Source organism: Pseudophryne corroboree, chromosome 11, assembly GCF_028390025.1.
Source record: "Pseudophryne corroboree isolate aPseCor3 chromosome 11, aPseCor3.hap2, whole genome shotgun sequence".
Classification (NCBI taxonomy): Eukaryota; Metazoa; Chordata; class Amphibia; order Anura; family Myobatrachidae; genus Pseudophryne; species Pseudophryne corroboree.
This window is the reverse complement of record NC_086454.1, coordinates 179,124,376-179,140,487: the sequence shown is the minus strand read 5'-3', so window position 1 is coordinate 179,140,487 and position 16,112 is coordinate 179,124,376. Positions and strand designations below refer to the sequence as shown.

The window sequence follows — 16,112 nt, the reverse complement described above, 5'->3', positions numbered from 1 at the left end:
TATCTGGATTTACAGCTGTAGAGATGTAATGAAAGGTAAGAAATAATGTCTGTTAATCAACAAACTATTAATTGTGCAGTGTCAGTTGTTCTAATTCCAAACTTTATTAAGGAATAGACCATAAGTTCTCAAACTCAGTCCTCTGGACCCCACACAGTGTATGATTTGCAGGTAACCCAGCAGGTGCATATGTGTATTAATTACTCACTGACACATTTTAAAAAGTCCACTTGTGGAGCTAATTATTTACTTGTGGTTCTGCGAGGAGACCTGCAAAACATGCACTGTGTGGGGTTCTGAGAACCAAGTTTGAAAACCGGTGGAATAGACCAATAAAAAACCTAATATATTTTAAATGATTATTATTTGATAAAATGTCCGTAAAATGTACAATACAGTTCATGAGCACTAGTGTTGGCATGGTGTGATGTTAAAGGCTCTGATTTCTAATTAATTTAGTACAAGATCAAAAGTCCTTGACACCGATATTTGACATTAAACTATACTAGCTATTATATTTCACAAAGTTTACATATTAATATTGAAGCAAATTAAAATAAAATGTATCAGATATTTCTGCCAACAGGAAAAATTTTTTGATTTCCAAGTAGCACCATCCAATTGAGGTCAAATAGTTGTGGCCGAGTGGTTAAGGCGATGGACTTGAAATCCATTGGGGTTTCCCCGCGCAGGTTCAAATCCTACCAGATACATACTGCTTTTTATGCATGTAGAAAGCTAAGCTCATTTGTCCTTGATAACTTTATTTTCCATGAAACTAAAGTAGCTTTTACATTTCCCAAAATTTAACTTACTGTAAAAGCTACCAAAAAAGGAAAACATTGATTTTGCACACAGCTTGTCAGTGAAACAACATTAAGGTAGTTGTGGCCGAGTGGTTAAGGTGATGGATTCAAAATCCATTTGCTATTCAAGCTGGTTTAAAAACTAAATGCATTCAAGATGAAGAGAATCAAAGCATGTTATGTTTAAGAATTGAGTTCTCAATCTCAGCTTAGCTCACCTACATATATATCCTGTTTTACAATGGACTTCTTTTTAAACCATATAATCTCAAACAGTGTCTTTCTGCATTCTATGTACATGCTTGTGATCTTGTATAAATGTTTCTCAGTGGCAACTTGTGCATGCAGATTCTTTCTATCTGGATTTACAGCTGTAGAGATGTAATGAAAGGTAAGAAATAATGTCTGTTAATCAACAAACTGTTAATTGTGCAGTGTCAGTTGTTCTAATTCCAAACTTTATTAAGGAATAGACCATAAGTTCTCAAACTCAGTCCTCTGGAACCCACACAGTGTATGATTTGCAGGTAACCCAGCAGGTGCATATGTGTATTAATTACTCACTGACACATTTTAAAAAGTCCCCTTGTAGAGCTAATTATTTACTTGTGGTTCTGCGAGGAGACCTGCAAAACATGCACTGTGTGGGGTTCTGAGAACCTAGTTTGAAAACCTGTGGAATAGACCAATAAAAAACCTAATATATTTTAAATGATTATTATTTGATAAAATGTCCGTAAAATGTACAATACAGTTCATGAGCACTAGTGTTGGCATGGTGTGATGTTAAAGGCTCTGATTTCTAATTAATTTAGTACAAGATCAAAAGTCCTTGACACCTATATTTGACATTAAACTATACTAGCTATTATATTTCACAAAGTTTACATATTAATATTGAAGCAAATTAAAATAAAATGTATCAGATATTTCTGCCAACAGGAAAAATGTTTTGATTTCCAAGTAGCACCATCCAATTGAGGTCAGGTAGTTGTGGCCAAAAGGTTAAGGCGATGGACTTGAAATCCATTGGGGTTTCCCCGCGCAGGTTCAAATCCTGCCAGCTACGTACTGCTTTTTATGCATGTAGAAAGCTAAGCTCATTTGTCCTTGATAACTTTATTTTCCATGAAACTAAAGTAGCTTTTACATTTCCCAAAATTTAACTTACTGTAAAAGCTACCAAAAAAGGAAAACATTGATTTTGCACACAGCTTGTCAGTGAAACAACATTAAGGTAGTTGTGGCCGAGTGGTTAAGGTGACGGACTCAAAATCCATTTGCTTTTTAAGCTGGTTTAAAAACGAAATGCATTCAAGATGAAGAGAATCAAAGCATGTTATGTTTAAGAATTGAGTTCTCAATCTCAGCTTAGCTCACCTACATATATATCCTGTTTTACAATGGACTTCTTTTTAAACCATATAATCTCAGACAGTGTCTTTCTGCATTCTATGTACATGCTTGTGACCTTGTATAAATGTTTCTCAGTGGCAACTTGTGCATGCAGATTCTTTCTATCTGGATTTACAGCTGTAGAGATGTAATGAAAGGTAAGAAATAATGTCTGTTAATCAACAAACTATTAATTGTGCAGTGTCAGTTGTTCTAATTCCAAACTTTATTAAGGAATAGACCATAAGTTCTCAAACTCAGTCCTCTGGACCCCACACAGTGTATGATTTGCTGGTAACCCAGCAGGTGCATATGTGTATTAATTACTCACTGACACATTTTAAAAAGTCCACTTGTGGAGCTAATTATTTACTTGTGCTTCTGCGAGGAGACCTGCAAAACATGCACTGTGTGGGGTTCTGAGAACCAAGTTTGAAAACCGGTGGAATAGACCAATAAAAAACCTAATATATTTTAAATGATTAATATTTGATAAAATGTCCGTAAAATGTACAATACAGTTCATGAGCACTAGTGTTGGCATGGTGTGATGTTAAAGGCTCTGATTTCTAATTAATTTAGTACAAGATCAAAAGTGCTTGACACCTATATTTGACATTAAACTATACTAGCTATTATATTTCACAAAGTTTACATATTAATATTGAAGCAAATTAAAATAAAATGTATCAGATATTTCTGCCAACAGGAAAAATGTTTTGATTTCCAAGTAGCACCATCCAATTGAGGTCAGATAGTTGTGGCCAAGTGGTTAAGGCGATGGACTTGAAATCCATTTGGGTTTCCCCGCGCAGGTTCAAATCCTGCCAGATACATACTGCTTTTTATGCATGTAGAAAGCTAAGCTCATTTGTCCTTGATAACTTTATTTTCCATGAAACTAAAGTAGCTTTTACATTTCCCAAAATTTAACTTACTGTAAAAGCTACCAAAAAAGGAAAACATTGATTTTGCACACAGCTTGTCAGTGAAACAACATTAAGGTAGTTGTGGCCGAGTGGTTAAGGTGATGGATTCAAAATCCATTTGCTTTTCAAGCTGGTTTAAAAACTAAATGCATTCAAGATGAAGAGAATCAAAGCATGTTATGTTTAAGAATTGAGTTCTCAATCTCAGCTTAGCTCACCTACATATATATCCTGTTTTACAATGGACTTCTTTTTAAACCATATAATCTCAGACAGTGTCTTCCTGCATTCTATGTACATGCTTGTGACCTTGTATAAATGTTTCTCAGTGGCAACTTGTGCATGCAGATTCTTTCTATCTGGATTTACAGCTGTAGAGATGTAATGAAAGGTAAGAAATAATGTCTGTTAATCAACAAACTATTAATTGTGCAGTGTCAGTTGTTCTAATTCCAAACTTTATTAAGGAATAGACCATAAGTTCTCAAACTCAGTCCTCTGGACCCCACACAGTGTATGATTTGCAGGTAACCCAGCAGGTTCATATGTGTATTAATTACTCACTGACACATTTTAAAAAGTCCACTTGTAGAGCTAATTATTTACTTGTGGTTCTGCGAGGAGACCTGCAAAACATGCACTGTGTGGGGTTCTGAGAACCAAGTTTGAAAACCTGTGGAATAGACCAATAAAAAACCTAATATATTTTAAATGATTATTATTTGATAAAATGTCCGTAAAATGTACAATACAGTTCATGAGCACTAGTGTTGGCATGGTGTTATGTTAAAGGCTCTGATTTCTAATTAATTTAGTACAAGATCAAAAGTCCTTGACACCTATATTTGACATTAAACTATACTAGCTATTATATTTCACAAAGTTTACATATTAATATTGAAGCAAATTAAAATAAAATGTATCAGATATTTCTGCCAACAGGAAAAATGTTTTGATTTCCAAGTAGCACCATCCAATAGAGGTCAGGTAGTTGTGGCCAAAAGGTTAAGGCGATGGACTTGAAATCCATTGGGGTTTCCCCGCGCAGGTTCAAATCCTGCCAGCTACGTACTGCTTTTTATGCATGTAGAAAGCTAAGCTCATTTGTCCTTGATAACTTTATTTTCCATGAAACTAAAGTAGCTTTTACATTTCCCAAAATTTAACTTACTGTAAAAGCTACCAAAAAAGGAAAACATTGATTTTGCACACAGCTTGTCAGTGAAACAACATTAAGGTAGTTGTGGCCGAGTGGTTAAGGTGATGGACTCAAAATCCATTTGCTTTTCAAGCTGGTTTAAAAACGAAATGCATTCAAGATGAAGAGAATCAAAGCATGTTATGTTTAAGAATTGAGTTCTCAATCTCAGCTTGGCTCACCTACATATATATCCTGTTTTACAATGGACTTCTTTTTAAACCATATAATCTCAGACAGTGTCTTTCTGCATTCTATGTACATGCTTGTGACCTTGTATAAATGTTTCTCAGTGGCAACTTGTGCATGCAGATTCTTTCTATCTGGATTTACAGCTGTAGAGATGTAATGAAAGGTAAGAAATAATGTCTGTTAATCAACAAACTATTAATTGTGCAGTGTCAGTTGTTCTAATTCCAAACTTTATTAAGGAATAGACCATAAGTTCTCAAACTCAGTCCTCTGGACCCCACACAGTGTATGATTTGCAGGTAACCCAGCAGGTGCATATGTGTATTAATTACTCACTGACACATTTTAAAAAGTCCACTTGTGGAGCTAATTATTTACTTGTGGTTCTGCGAGGAGACCTGCAAAACATGCACTGTGTGGGGTTCTGAGAACCAAGTTTGAAAACCGGTGGAATAGACCAATAAAAAACCTAATATATTTTAAATGATTATTATTTGATAAAATGTCCGTAAAATGTACAATACAGTTCATGAGCACTAGTGTTGGCATGGTGTGATGTTAAAGGCTCTGATTTCTAATTAATTTAGTACAAGATCAAAAGTCCTTGACACCGATATTTGACATTAAACTATACTAGCTATTATATTTCACAAAGTTTACATATTAATATTGAAGCAAATTAAAATAAAATGTATCAGATATTTCTGCCAACAGGAAAAATGTTTTGATTTCCAAGTAGCACCATCCAATTGAGGTCAAATAGTTGTGGCCGAGTGGTTAAGGCGATGGACTTGAAATCCATTGGGGTTTCCCCGCGCAGGTTCAAATCCTACCAGATACATACTGCTTTTTATGCATGTAGAAAGCTAAGCTCATTTGTCCTTGATAACTTTATTTTCCATGAAACTAAAGTAGCTTTTACATTTCCCAAAATTTAACTTACTGTAAAAGCTACCAAAAAAGGAAAACATTGATTTTGCACACAGCTTGTCAGTGAAACAACATTAAGGTAGTTGTGGCCGAGTGGTTAAGGTGATGGATTCAAAATCCATTTGCTTTTCAAGCTGGTTTAAAAACTAAATGCATTCAAGATGAAGAGAATCAAAGCATGTTATGTTTAAGAATTGAGTTCTCAATCTCAGCTTAGCTCACCTACATATATATCCTGTTTTACAATGGACTTCTTTTTAAACCATATAATCTCAGACAGTGTCTTCCTGCATTCTATGTACATGCTTGTGACCTTGTATAAATGTTTCTCAGTGGCAACTTGTGCATGCAGATTCTTTCTATCTGGATTTACAGCTGTAGAGATGTAATGAAAGGTAAGAAATAATGTCTGGTAATCAACAAACTATTAATTGTGCAGTGTCAGTTGTTCTAATTCCAAACTTTATTAACGAATAGACCATAAGTTCTCAAACTCAGTCCTCTGGACCCCACACAGTGTATGATTTGCAGGTAACCCAGCAGGTGCATATGTGTATTAATTACTCACTGACACATTTTAAAAAGTCCACTTGTAGAGCTAATTATTTACTTGTGGTTCTGCGAGGAGACCTGCAAAACATGCACTGTGTGGGGTTCTGAGAACCAAGTTTGAAAACCTGTGGAATAGACCAATAAAAAACCTAATATATTTTAAATGATTATTATTTGATAAAATGTCCGTAAAATGTACAATACAGTTCATGAGCACTAGTGTTGGCATGGTGTGATGTTAAAGGCTCTGATTTCTAATGAATTTAGTACAAGATCAAAAGTCCTTGACACCTATATTTGACATTAAACTATACTAGCTATTATATTTCACAAAGTTTACATATTAATATTGAAGCAAATTAAAATAAAATGTATCAGATATTTCTGCCAACAGGAAAAATGTTTTGATTTCCAAGTAGCACCATCCAATAGAGGTCAGGTAGTTGTGGCCAAAAGGTTAAGGCGTTGGACTTGAAATCCATTGGGGTTTCCCCGCGCAGGTTCAAATCCTGCCAGCTACGTACTGCTTTTTATGCATGTAGAAAGCTAAGCTCATTTGTCCTTGATAACTTTATTTTCCATGAAACTAAAGTAGCTTTTACATTTCCCAAAATTTAACTTACTGTAAAAGCTACCAAAAAAGGAAAACATTGATTTTGCACACAGCTTGTCAGTGAAACAACATTAAGGTAGTTGTGGCCGAGTGGTTAAGGTGATGGACTCAAAATCCATTTGCTTTTCAAGCTGGTTTAAAAACGAAATGCATTCAAGATGAAGAGAATCAAAGCATGTTATGTTTAAGAATTGAGTTCTCAATCTCAGCTTGGCTCACCTACATATATATCCTGTTTTACAATGGACTTCTTTTTAAACCATATAATCTCAGACAGTGTCTTTCTGCATTCTATGTACATGCTTGTGACCTTGTATAAATGTTTCTCAGTGGCAACTTGTGCATGCAGATTCTTTCTATCTGGATTTACAGCTGTAGAGATGTAATGAAAGGTAAGAAATAATGTCTGTTAATCAACAAACTATTAATTGTGCAGTGTCAGTTGTTCTAATTCCAAACTTTATTAAGGAATAGACCATAAGTTCTCAAACTCAGTCCTCTGGACCCCACACAGTGTATGATTTGCAGGTAACCCAGCAGGTGCATATGTGTATTAATTACTCACTGACACATTTTAAAAAGTCCACTTGTGGAGCTAATTATTTACTTGTGGTTCTGCGAGGAGACCTGCAAAACATGCACTGTGTGGGGTTCTGAGAACCAAGTTTGAAAACCGGTGGAATAGACCAATAAAAAACCTAATATATTTTAAATGATTATTATTTGATAAAATGTCCGTAAAATGTACAATACAGTTCATGAGCACTAGTGTTGGCATGGTGTGATGTTAAAGGCTCTGATTTCTAATTAATTTAGTACAAGATCAAAAGTCCTTGACACCGATATTTGACATTAAACTATACTAGCTATTATATTTCACAAAGTTTACATATTAATATTGAAGCAAATTAAAATAAAATGTATCAGATATTTCTGCCAACAGGAAAAATGTTTTGATTTCCAAGTAGCACCATCCAATTGAGGTCAGATAGTTGTGGCCGAGTGGTTAAGGCGATGGACTTGAAATCCATTGGGGTTTCCCCGCGCAGGTTCAAATCCTGCCAGATACATACTGCTTTTTATGCATGTAGAAAGCTAAGCTCATTTGTCCTTGATAACTTTATTTTCCATGAAACTAAAGTAGTTTTTACATTTCCCAAAATTTAACTTACTGTAAAAGCTACCAAAAAAGGAAAACATTGATTTTGCACACAGCTTGTCAGTGAAACAACATTAAGGTAGTTGTGGCCGAGTGGTTAAGGTGATGGATTCAAAATCCATTTGCTTTTCAAGCTGGTTTAAAAACTAAATGCTTTCAAGATGAAGAGAATCAAAGCATGTTATGTTTAAGAATTGAGTTCTCAATCTCAGCTTAGCTCACCTACATATATATCCTGTTTTACAATGGACTTCTTTTTAAACCATATAATCTCAGACAGTGTCTTCCTGCATTCTATGTACATGCTTGTGACCTTGTATAAATGTTTCTCAGTGGCAACTTGTGCATGCAGATTCTTTCTATTTGGATTTACAGCTGTAGAGATGTAATGAAAGGTAAGAAATAATGTCTGTTAATCAACAAACTATTAATTGTGCAGTGTCAGTTGTTCTAATTCCAAACTTTATTAAGGAATAGACCATAAGTTCTCAAACTCAGTCCTCTGGACCCCACACAGTGTATGATTTGCAGGTAACCCAGCAGGTGCATATGTGTATTAATTACTCACTGACACATTTTAAAAAGTCCACTTGTAGAGCTAATTATTTACTTGTGGTTCTGCGAGGAGACCTGCAAAACATGCACTGTGTGGGGTTCTGAGAACCAAGTTTGAAAACCTGTGGAATAGACCAATAAAAAACCTAATATATTTTAAATGATTATTATTTGATAAAATGTCCGTAAAATGTACAATACAGTTCATGAGCACTAGTGTTGGCATGGTGTGATGTTAAAGGCTCTGATTTCTAATTAATTTAGTACAAGATCAAAAGTCCTTGACACCTATATTTGACATTAAACTATACTAGCTATTATATTTCACAAAGTTTACATATTAATATTGAAGCAAATTAAAATAAAATGTATCAGATATTTCTGCCAACAGGAAAAATGTTTTGATTTCCAAGTAGCACCATCCAATAGAGGTCAGGTAGTTGTGGCCAAAAGGTTAAGGCGATGGACTTGAAATCCATTGGGGTTTCCCCGCGCAGGTTCAAATCCTGCCAGCTACGTACTGCTTTTTATGCATGTAGAAAGCTAAGCTCATTTGTCCTTGATAACTTTATTTTCCATGAAACTAAAGTAGCTTTTACATTTCCCAAAATTTAACTTACTGTAAAAGCTACCAAAATAGGAAAACATTGATTTTGCACACAGCTTGCCAGTGAAACAACATTAAGGTAGTTGTGGCCGAGTGGTTAAGGTGATGGACTCAAAATCCATTTGCTTTTCAAGCTGGTTTAAAAACGAAATGCATTCAAGATGAAGAGAATCAAAGCATGTTATGTTTAAGAATTGAGTTCTCAATCTCAGCTTAGCTCACCTACATATATATCCTGTTTTACAATGGACTTCTTTTTAAACCATATAATCTCAGACAGTGTCTTCCTGCATTCTATGTACATGCTTGTGACCTTGTATAAATGTTTCTCAGTGGCAACTTGTGCATGCAGATTCTTTCTATCTGGATTTACAGCTGTAGAGATGTAATGAAAGGTAAGAAATAATGTCTGGTAATCAACAAACTATTAATTGTGCAGTGTCAGTTGTTCTAATTCCAAACTTTATTAAGGAATAGACCATAAGTTCTCAAACTCAGTCCTCTGGACCCCACACAGTGTATGATTTGCAGGTAACCCAGCAGGTGCATATGTGTATTAATTACTCACTGACACATTTTAAAAAGTCCACTTGTGGAGCTAATTATTTACTTGTGGTTCTGCGAGGAGACCTGCAAAACATGCACTGTGTGGGGTTCTGAGAACCAAGTTTGAAAACCGGTGGAATAGACCAATAAAAAACCTAATATATTTAAAAATGATTATTATTTGATAAAATGTCCGTAAAATGTACAATACAGTTCATGAGCACTAGTGTTGGCATGGTGTGATGTTAAAGGCTCTGATTTCTAATTAATTTAGTACAAGATCAAAAGTCCTTGACACCTATATTTGACATTAAACTATACTAGCTATTATATTTCACAAAGTTTTACATATTAATATTGAAGCAAATTAAAATAAAATGTATCAGATATTTCTGCCAACAGGAAAAATGTTTTGATTTCCAAGTAGCACCATCCTATTGAGGTCAGATAGTTGTGGCCGAGTGGTTAAGGCGATGGACTTGAAATCCATTTGGGTTTCCCCGCGCAGGTTCAATTCCTGTCAGATACATACTGCTTTTTATGCATGTAGAAAGCAAAGCTCATTTGTCCTTGATAACTTTATTTTCCATGAAACTAAAGTAGCTTTTACATTTCCCAAAATTTAACTTACTGTAAAAGCTACCAAAAAAGGAAAACATTGATTTTGCACACAGCTTGTCAGTGAAACAACATTAAGGTAGTTGTGGCCGAGTGGTTAAGGTGATGGATTCAAAATCCATTTGCTTTTCAAGCTGGTTTAAAAACTAAATGCATTCAAGATGAAGAGAATCAAAGCATGTTATGTTTAAGAATTGAGTTCTCAATCTCAGCTTAGCTCACCTACATATATATCCTGTTTTACAATGGACTTCTTTTTAAACCATATAATCTCAGACAGTGTCTTCCTGCATTCTATGTACATGCTTGTGACCTTGTATAAATGTTTCTCAGTGGCAACTTGTGCATGCAGATTCTTTCTATCTGGATTTACAGCTGTAGAGATGTAATGAAAGGTAAGAAATAATGTCTGGTAATCAACAAACTATTAATTGTGCAGTGTCAGTTGTTCTAATTCCAAACTTTATTAAGGAATAGACCATAAGTTCTCAAACTCAGTCCTCTGGACCCCACACAGTGTATGATTTGCAGGTAACCCAGCAGGTGCATATGTGTATTAATTACTCACTGACACATTTTAAAAAGTCCACTTGTAGAGCTAATTATTTACTTGTGGTTCTGCGAGGAGACCTGCAAAACATGCACTGTGTGGGGTTCTGAGAACCAAGTTTGAAAACCTGTGGAATAGACCAATAAAAAACCTAATATATTTTAAATGATTATTATTTGATAAAATGTCCGTAAAATGTACAATACAGTTCATGAGCACTAGTGTTGGCATGGTGTGATGTTAAAGGCTCTGATTTCTAATTAATTTAGTACAAGATCAAAAGTCCTTGACACCTATATTTGACATTAAACTATACTAGCTATTATATTTCACAAAGTTTACATATTAATATTGAAGCAAATTAAAATAAAATGTATCAGATATTTCTGCCACCAGGAAAAATGTTTGGATTTCCAAGTAGCACCATCCAATTGAGGTCAGGTAGTTGTGGCCGAGTGGTTAAGGCGATGGACTTGAAATCCATTGGGGTTTCCCCGCGCAGGTTCAAATCCTGCCAGCTACGTACTGCTTTTTATGCATGTTGAAAGCTAAGCTCATTTGTCCTTGATAACTTTATTTTCCATGAAACTAAAGTAGCTTTTACATTTCCCAAAATTTAACTTACTGTAAAAGCTACCAAAAAAGGAAAACATTGATTTTGCACACAGCTTGTCAGTGAAACAACATTAAGGTAGTTGTGGCCGAGTGGTTAAGGTGATGGACTCAAAATCCATTTGCTTTTCAAGCTGGTTTAAAAACGAAATGCATTCAAGATGAAGAGAATCAAAGCATGTTATGTTTAAGAATTGAGTTCTCAATCTCAGCTTAGCTCACCTACATATATATCCTGTTTTACAATGGACTTCTTTTTAAACCATATAATCTCAGACAGTGTCTTTCTGCATTCTATGTACATGCTTGTGACCTTGTATAAATGTTTCTCAGTGACAACTTGTGCATGCAGATTCTTTCTATCTGGATTTACAGCTGTAGAGATGTAATGAAAGGTAAGAAATAATGTCTGTTAATCAACAAACTATTAATTGTGCAGTGTCAGTTGTTCTAATTCCAAACTTTATTAAGGAATAGACCATAAGTTCTCAAACTCAGTCCTCTGGACCCCACACAGTGTATGATTTGCAGGTAACCCAGCAGGTGCATATGTGTATTAATTACTCACTGACACATTTTAAAAAGTCCACTTGTGGAGCTAATTATTTACTTGTGGTTCTGCGAGGAGACCTGCAAAACATGCACTGTGTGGGGTTCTGAGAACCAAGTTTGAAAACCTGTGGAATAGACCAATAAAAAACCTAATATATTTTAAATGATTATTATTTGATAAAATGTCCGTAAAATGTACAATACAGTTCATGAGCACTAGTGTTGGCATGGTGTGATGTTAAAGGCTCTGATTTCTAATTAATTTAGTACAAGATCAAAAGTCCTTGACACCTATATTTGACATTAAACTATACTAGCTATTATATTTCACAAAGTTTACATATTAATATTGAAGCAAATTAAAATAAAATGTATCAGATATTTCTGCCACCAGGAAAAATGTTTGGATTTCCAAGTAGCACCATCCAATTGAGGTCAGGTAGTTGTGGCCGAGTGGTTAAGGCGATGGACTTGAAATCCATTGGGGTTTCCCCGCGCAGGTTCAAATCCTGCCAGATACATACTGCTTTTTATGCATGTAGAAAGCTAAGCTCATTTGTCCTTGATAACTTTATTTTCCATGAAACTAAAGTAGCTTTTACATTTCCCAAAATTTAACTTACTGTAAAAGCTACCAAAAAAGGAAAACATTGATTTTGCACACAGCTTGTCAGTGAAACAACATTAAGGTAGTTGTGGCCGAGTGGTTAAGGTGATGGATTCAAAATCCATTTGCTTTTCAAGCTGGTTTAAAAACTAAATGCATTCAAGATGAAGAGAATCAAAGCATGTTATGTTTAAGAATTGAGTTCTCAATCTCAGCTTAGCTCACCTACATATATATCCTGTTTTACAATGGACTTCTTTTTAAACCATATAATCTCAGACAGTGTCTTCCTGCATTCTATGTACATGCTTGTGACCTTGTATAAATGTTTCTCAGTGGCAACTTGTGCATGCAGATTCTTTCTATCTGGATTTACAGCTGTAGAGATGTAATGAAAGGTAAGAAATAATGTCTGTTAATCAACAAACTATTAATTGTGCAGTGTCAGTTGTTCTAATTCCAAACTTTATTAAGGAATAGACCATAAGTTCTCAAACTCAGTCCTCTGGACCCCACACAGTGTATGATTTGCAGGTAACCCAGCAGGTTCATATGTGTATTAATTACTCACTGACACATTTTAAAAAGTCCACTTGTAGAGCTAATTATTTACTTGTGGTTCTGCGAGGAGACCTGCAAAACATGCACTGTGTGGGGTTCTGAGAACCAAGTTTGAAAACCTGTGGAATAGACCAATAAAAAACCTAATATATTTTAAATGATTATTATTTGATAAAATGTCCGTAAAATGTACAATACAGTTCATGAGCACTAGTGTTGGCATGGTGTTATGTTAAAGGCTCTGATTTCTAATTAATTTAGTACAAGATCAAAAGTCCTTGACACCTATATTTGACATTAAACTATACTAGCTATTATATTTCACAAAGTTTACATATTAATATTGAAGCAAATTAAAATAAAATGTATCAGATATTTCTGCCAACAGGAAAAATGTTTTGATTTCCAAGTAGCACCATCCAATAGAGGTCAGGTAGTTGTGGCCAAAAGGTTAAGGCGATGGACTTGAAATCCATTGGGGTTTCCCCGCGCAGGTTCAAATCCTGCCAGCTACGTACTGCTTTTTATGCATGTAGAAAGCTAAGCTCATTTGTCCTTGATAACTTTATTTTCCATGAAACTAAAGTAGCTTTTACATTTCCCAAAATTTAACTTACTGTAAAAGCTACCAAAAAAGGAAAACATTGATTTTGCACACAGCTTGTCAGTGAAACAACATTAAGGTAGTTGTGGCCGAGTGGTTAAGGTGATGGACTCAAAATCCATTTGCTTTTCAAGCTGGTTTAAAAACGAAATGCATTCAAGATGAAGAGAATCAAAGCATGTTATGTTTAAGAATTGAGTTCTCAATCTCAGCTTAGCTCACCTACATATATATCCTGTTTTACAATGGACTTCTTTTTAAACCATATAATCTCAGACAGTGTCTTCCTGCATTCTATGTACATGCTTGTGACCTTGTATAAATGTTTCTCAGTGGCAACTTGTGCATGCAGATTCTTTCTATCTGGATTTACAGCTGTAGAGATGTAATGAAAGGTAAGAAATAATGTCTGGTAATCAACAAACTATTAATTGTGCAGTGTCAGTTGTTCTAATTCCAAACTTTATTAAGGAATAGACCATAAGTTCTCAAACTCAGTCCTCTGGACCCCACACAGTGTATGATTTGCAGGTAACCCAGCAGGTGCATATGTGTATTAATTACTCACTGACACATTTTAAAAAGTCCACTTGTAGAGCTAATTATTTACTTGTGGTTCTGCGAGGAGACCTGCAAAACATGCACTGTGTGGGGTTCTGAGAACCAAGTTTGAAAACCTGTGGAATAGACCAATAAAAAACCTAATATATTTTAAATGATTATTATTTGATAAAATGTCCGTAAAATGTACAATACAGTTCATGAGCACTAGTGTTGGCATGGTGTGATGTTAAAGGCTCTGATTTCTAATTAATTTAGTACAAGATCAAAAGTCCTTGACACCTATATTTGACATTAAACTATACTAGCTATTATATTTCACAAAGTTTACATATTAATATTGAAGCAAATTAAAATAAAATGTATCAGATATTTCTGCCAACAGGAAAAATGTTTTGATTTCCAAGTAGCACCATCCAATAGAGGTCAGGTAGTTGTGGCCAAAAGGTTAAGGCGTTGGACTTGAAATCCATTGGGGTTTCCCCGCGCAGGTTCAAATCCTGCCAGCTACGTACTGCTTTTTATGCATGTAGAAAGCTAAGCTCATTTGTCCTTGATAACTTTATTTTCCATGAAACTAAAGTAGCTTTTACATTTCCCAAAATTTAACTTACTGTAAAAGCTACCAAAAAAGGAAAACATTGATTTTGCACACAGCTTGTCAGTGAAACAACATTAAGGTAGTTGTGGCCGAGTGGTTAAGGTGATGGACTCAAAATCCATTTGCTTTTCAAGCTGGTTTAAAAACGAAATGCATTCAAGATGAAGAGAATCAAAGCATGTTATGTTTAAGAATTGAGTTCTCAATCTCAGCTTGGCTCACCTACATATATATCCTGTTTTACAATGGACTTCTTTTTAAACCATATAATCTCAGACAGTGTCTTTCTGCATTCTATGTACATGCTTGTGACCTTGTATAAATGTTTCTCAGTGGCAACTTGTGCATGCAGATTCTTTCTATCTGGATTTACAGCTGTAGAGATGTAATGAAAGGTAAGAAATAATGTCTGTTAATCAACAAACTATTAATTGTGCAGTGTCAGTTGTTCTAATTCCAAACTTTATTAAGGAATAGACCATAAGTTCTCAAACTCAGTCCTCTGGACCCCACACAGTGTATGATTTGCAGGTAACCCAGCAGGTGCATATGTGTATTAATTACTCACTGACACATTTTAAAAAGTCCACTTGTGGAGCTAATTATTTACTTGTGGTTCTGCGAGGAGACCTGCAAAACATGCACTGTGTGGGGTTCTGAGAACCAAGTTTGAAAACCGGTGGAATAGACCAATAAAAAACCTAATATATTTTAAATGATTATTATTTGATAAAATGTCCGTAAAATGTACAATACAGTTCATGAGCACTAGTGTTGGCATGGTGGGATGTTAAAGGCTCTGATTTCTAATTAATTTAGTACAAGATCAAAAGTCCTTGACACCTATATTTGACATTAAACTATACTAGCTATTATATTTCACAAAGTTTACATATTAATATTGAAGCAAATTAAAATAAAATGTATCAGATATTTCTGCCAACAGGAAAAATGTTTTGATTTCCAAGTAGCACCATCCAATTGAGGTCAGATAGTTGTGGCCGAGTGGTTAAGGCGATGGACTTGAAATCCATTGGGGTTTCCCCGCGCAGGTTCAAATCCTGCCAGATACATACTGCTTTTTATGCATGTAGAAAGCTAAGCTCATTTGTCCTTGATAACTTTATTTTCCATGAAACTAAAGTAGCTTTTACATTTCCCAAAATTTAACTTACTGTAAAAGCTACCAAAAAAGGAAAACATTGATTTTGCACACAGCTTGTCAGTGAAACAACATTAAGGTAGTTGTGGCCGAGTGGTTAAGGTGATGGATTCAAAATCCATTTGCTTTTCAAGCTGGTTTAAAAACTAAATGCATTCAAGATGAAGAGAATCAAAGCATGTTATGTTTAAGAATTGAGTTC

The 16,112-nt window shown here is 34.9% G+C and overlaps 14 non-coding genes across 14 annotated transcripts; all 14 read left to right on the top strand.

Moving 5' to 3' along the window:
• The first annotated feature begins 634 nt into the window (after positions 1-634).
• On the top strand, positions 635-713 carry TRNAS-UGA (transfer RNA serine (anticodon UGA)). The gene has a single exon. It is a non-coding gene; the product is annotated as a tRNA-Ser (tRNA).
• Positions 714-1,793: 1,080 nt separating this feature from the next.
• On the top strand, positions 1,794-1,875 carry TRNAS-UGA (transfer RNA serine (anticodon UGA)). The gene has a single exon. It is a non-coding gene; the product is annotated as a tRNA-Ser (tRNA).
• Positions 1,876-2,958: 1,083 nt separating this feature from the next.
• On the top strand, positions 2,959-3,037 carry TRNAS-UGA (transfer RNA serine (anticodon UGA)). Its single transcript has one exon. It is a non-coding gene; the product is annotated as a tRNA-Ser (tRNA).
• A 1,080-nt stretch (positions 3,038-4,117) lies between these two features.
• Positions 4,118-4,199, top strand: TRNAS-UGA (transfer RNA serine (anticodon UGA)). The gene has a single exon. It is a non-coding gene; the product is annotated as a tRNA-Ser (tRNA).
• A 1,083-nt stretch (positions 4,200-5,282) lies between these two features.
• On the top strand, positions 5,283-5,361 carry TRNAS-UGA (transfer RNA serine (anticodon UGA)). Its single transcript has one exon. It is a non-coding gene; the product is annotated as a tRNA-Ser (tRNA).
• A 1,080-nt stretch (positions 5,362-6,441) lies between these two features.
• TRNAS-UGA (transfer RNA serine (anticodon UGA)) lies at positions 6,442-6,523 on the top strand. Its single transcript has one exon. It is a non-coding gene; the product is annotated as a tRNA-Ser (tRNA).
• Positions 6,524-7,606: 1,083 nt separating this feature from the next.
• Positions 7,607-7,685, top strand: TRNAS-UGA (transfer RNA serine (anticodon UGA)). Its single transcript has one exon. It is a non-coding gene; the product is annotated as a tRNA-Ser (tRNA).
• Positions 7,686-8,765: 1,080 nt separating this feature from the next.
• On the top strand, positions 8,766-8,847 carry TRNAS-UGA (transfer RNA serine (anticodon UGA)). The gene has a single exon. It is a non-coding gene; the product is annotated as a tRNA-Ser (tRNA).
• Positions 8,848-9,932: 1,085 nt separating this feature from the next.
• Positions 9,933-10,011, top strand: TRNAS-UGA (transfer RNA serine (anticodon UGA)). Its single transcript has one exon. It is a non-coding gene; the product is annotated as a tRNA-Ser (tRNA).
• Positions 10,012-11,091: 1,080 nt separating this feature from the next.
• On the top strand, positions 11,092-11,173 carry TRNAS-UGA (transfer RNA serine (anticodon UGA)). The gene has a single exon. It is a non-coding gene; the product is annotated as a tRNA-Ser (tRNA).
• A 1,080-nt stretch (positions 11,174-12,253) lies between these two features.
• On the top strand, positions 12,254-12,335 carry TRNAS-UGA (transfer RNA serine (anticodon UGA)). The gene has a single exon. It is a non-coding gene; the product is annotated as a tRNA-Ser (tRNA).
• A 1,080-nt stretch (positions 12,336-13,415) lies between these two features.
• On the top strand, positions 13,416-13,497 carry TRNAS-UGA (transfer RNA serine (anticodon UGA)). The gene has a single exon. It is a non-coding gene; the product is annotated as a tRNA-Ser (tRNA).
• Positions 13,498-14,577: 1,080 nt separating this feature from the next.
• TRNAS-UGA (transfer RNA serine (anticodon UGA)) lies at positions 14,578-14,659 on the top strand. Its single transcript has one exon. It is a non-coding gene; the product is annotated as a tRNA-Ser (tRNA).
• Positions 14,660-15,742: 1,083 nt separating this feature from the next.
• TRNAS-UGA (transfer RNA serine (anticodon UGA)) lies at positions 15,743-15,821 on the top strand. Its single transcript has one exon. It is a non-coding gene; the product is annotated as a tRNA-Ser (tRNA).
• Positions 15,822-16,112: the final 291 nt, after the last annotated feature.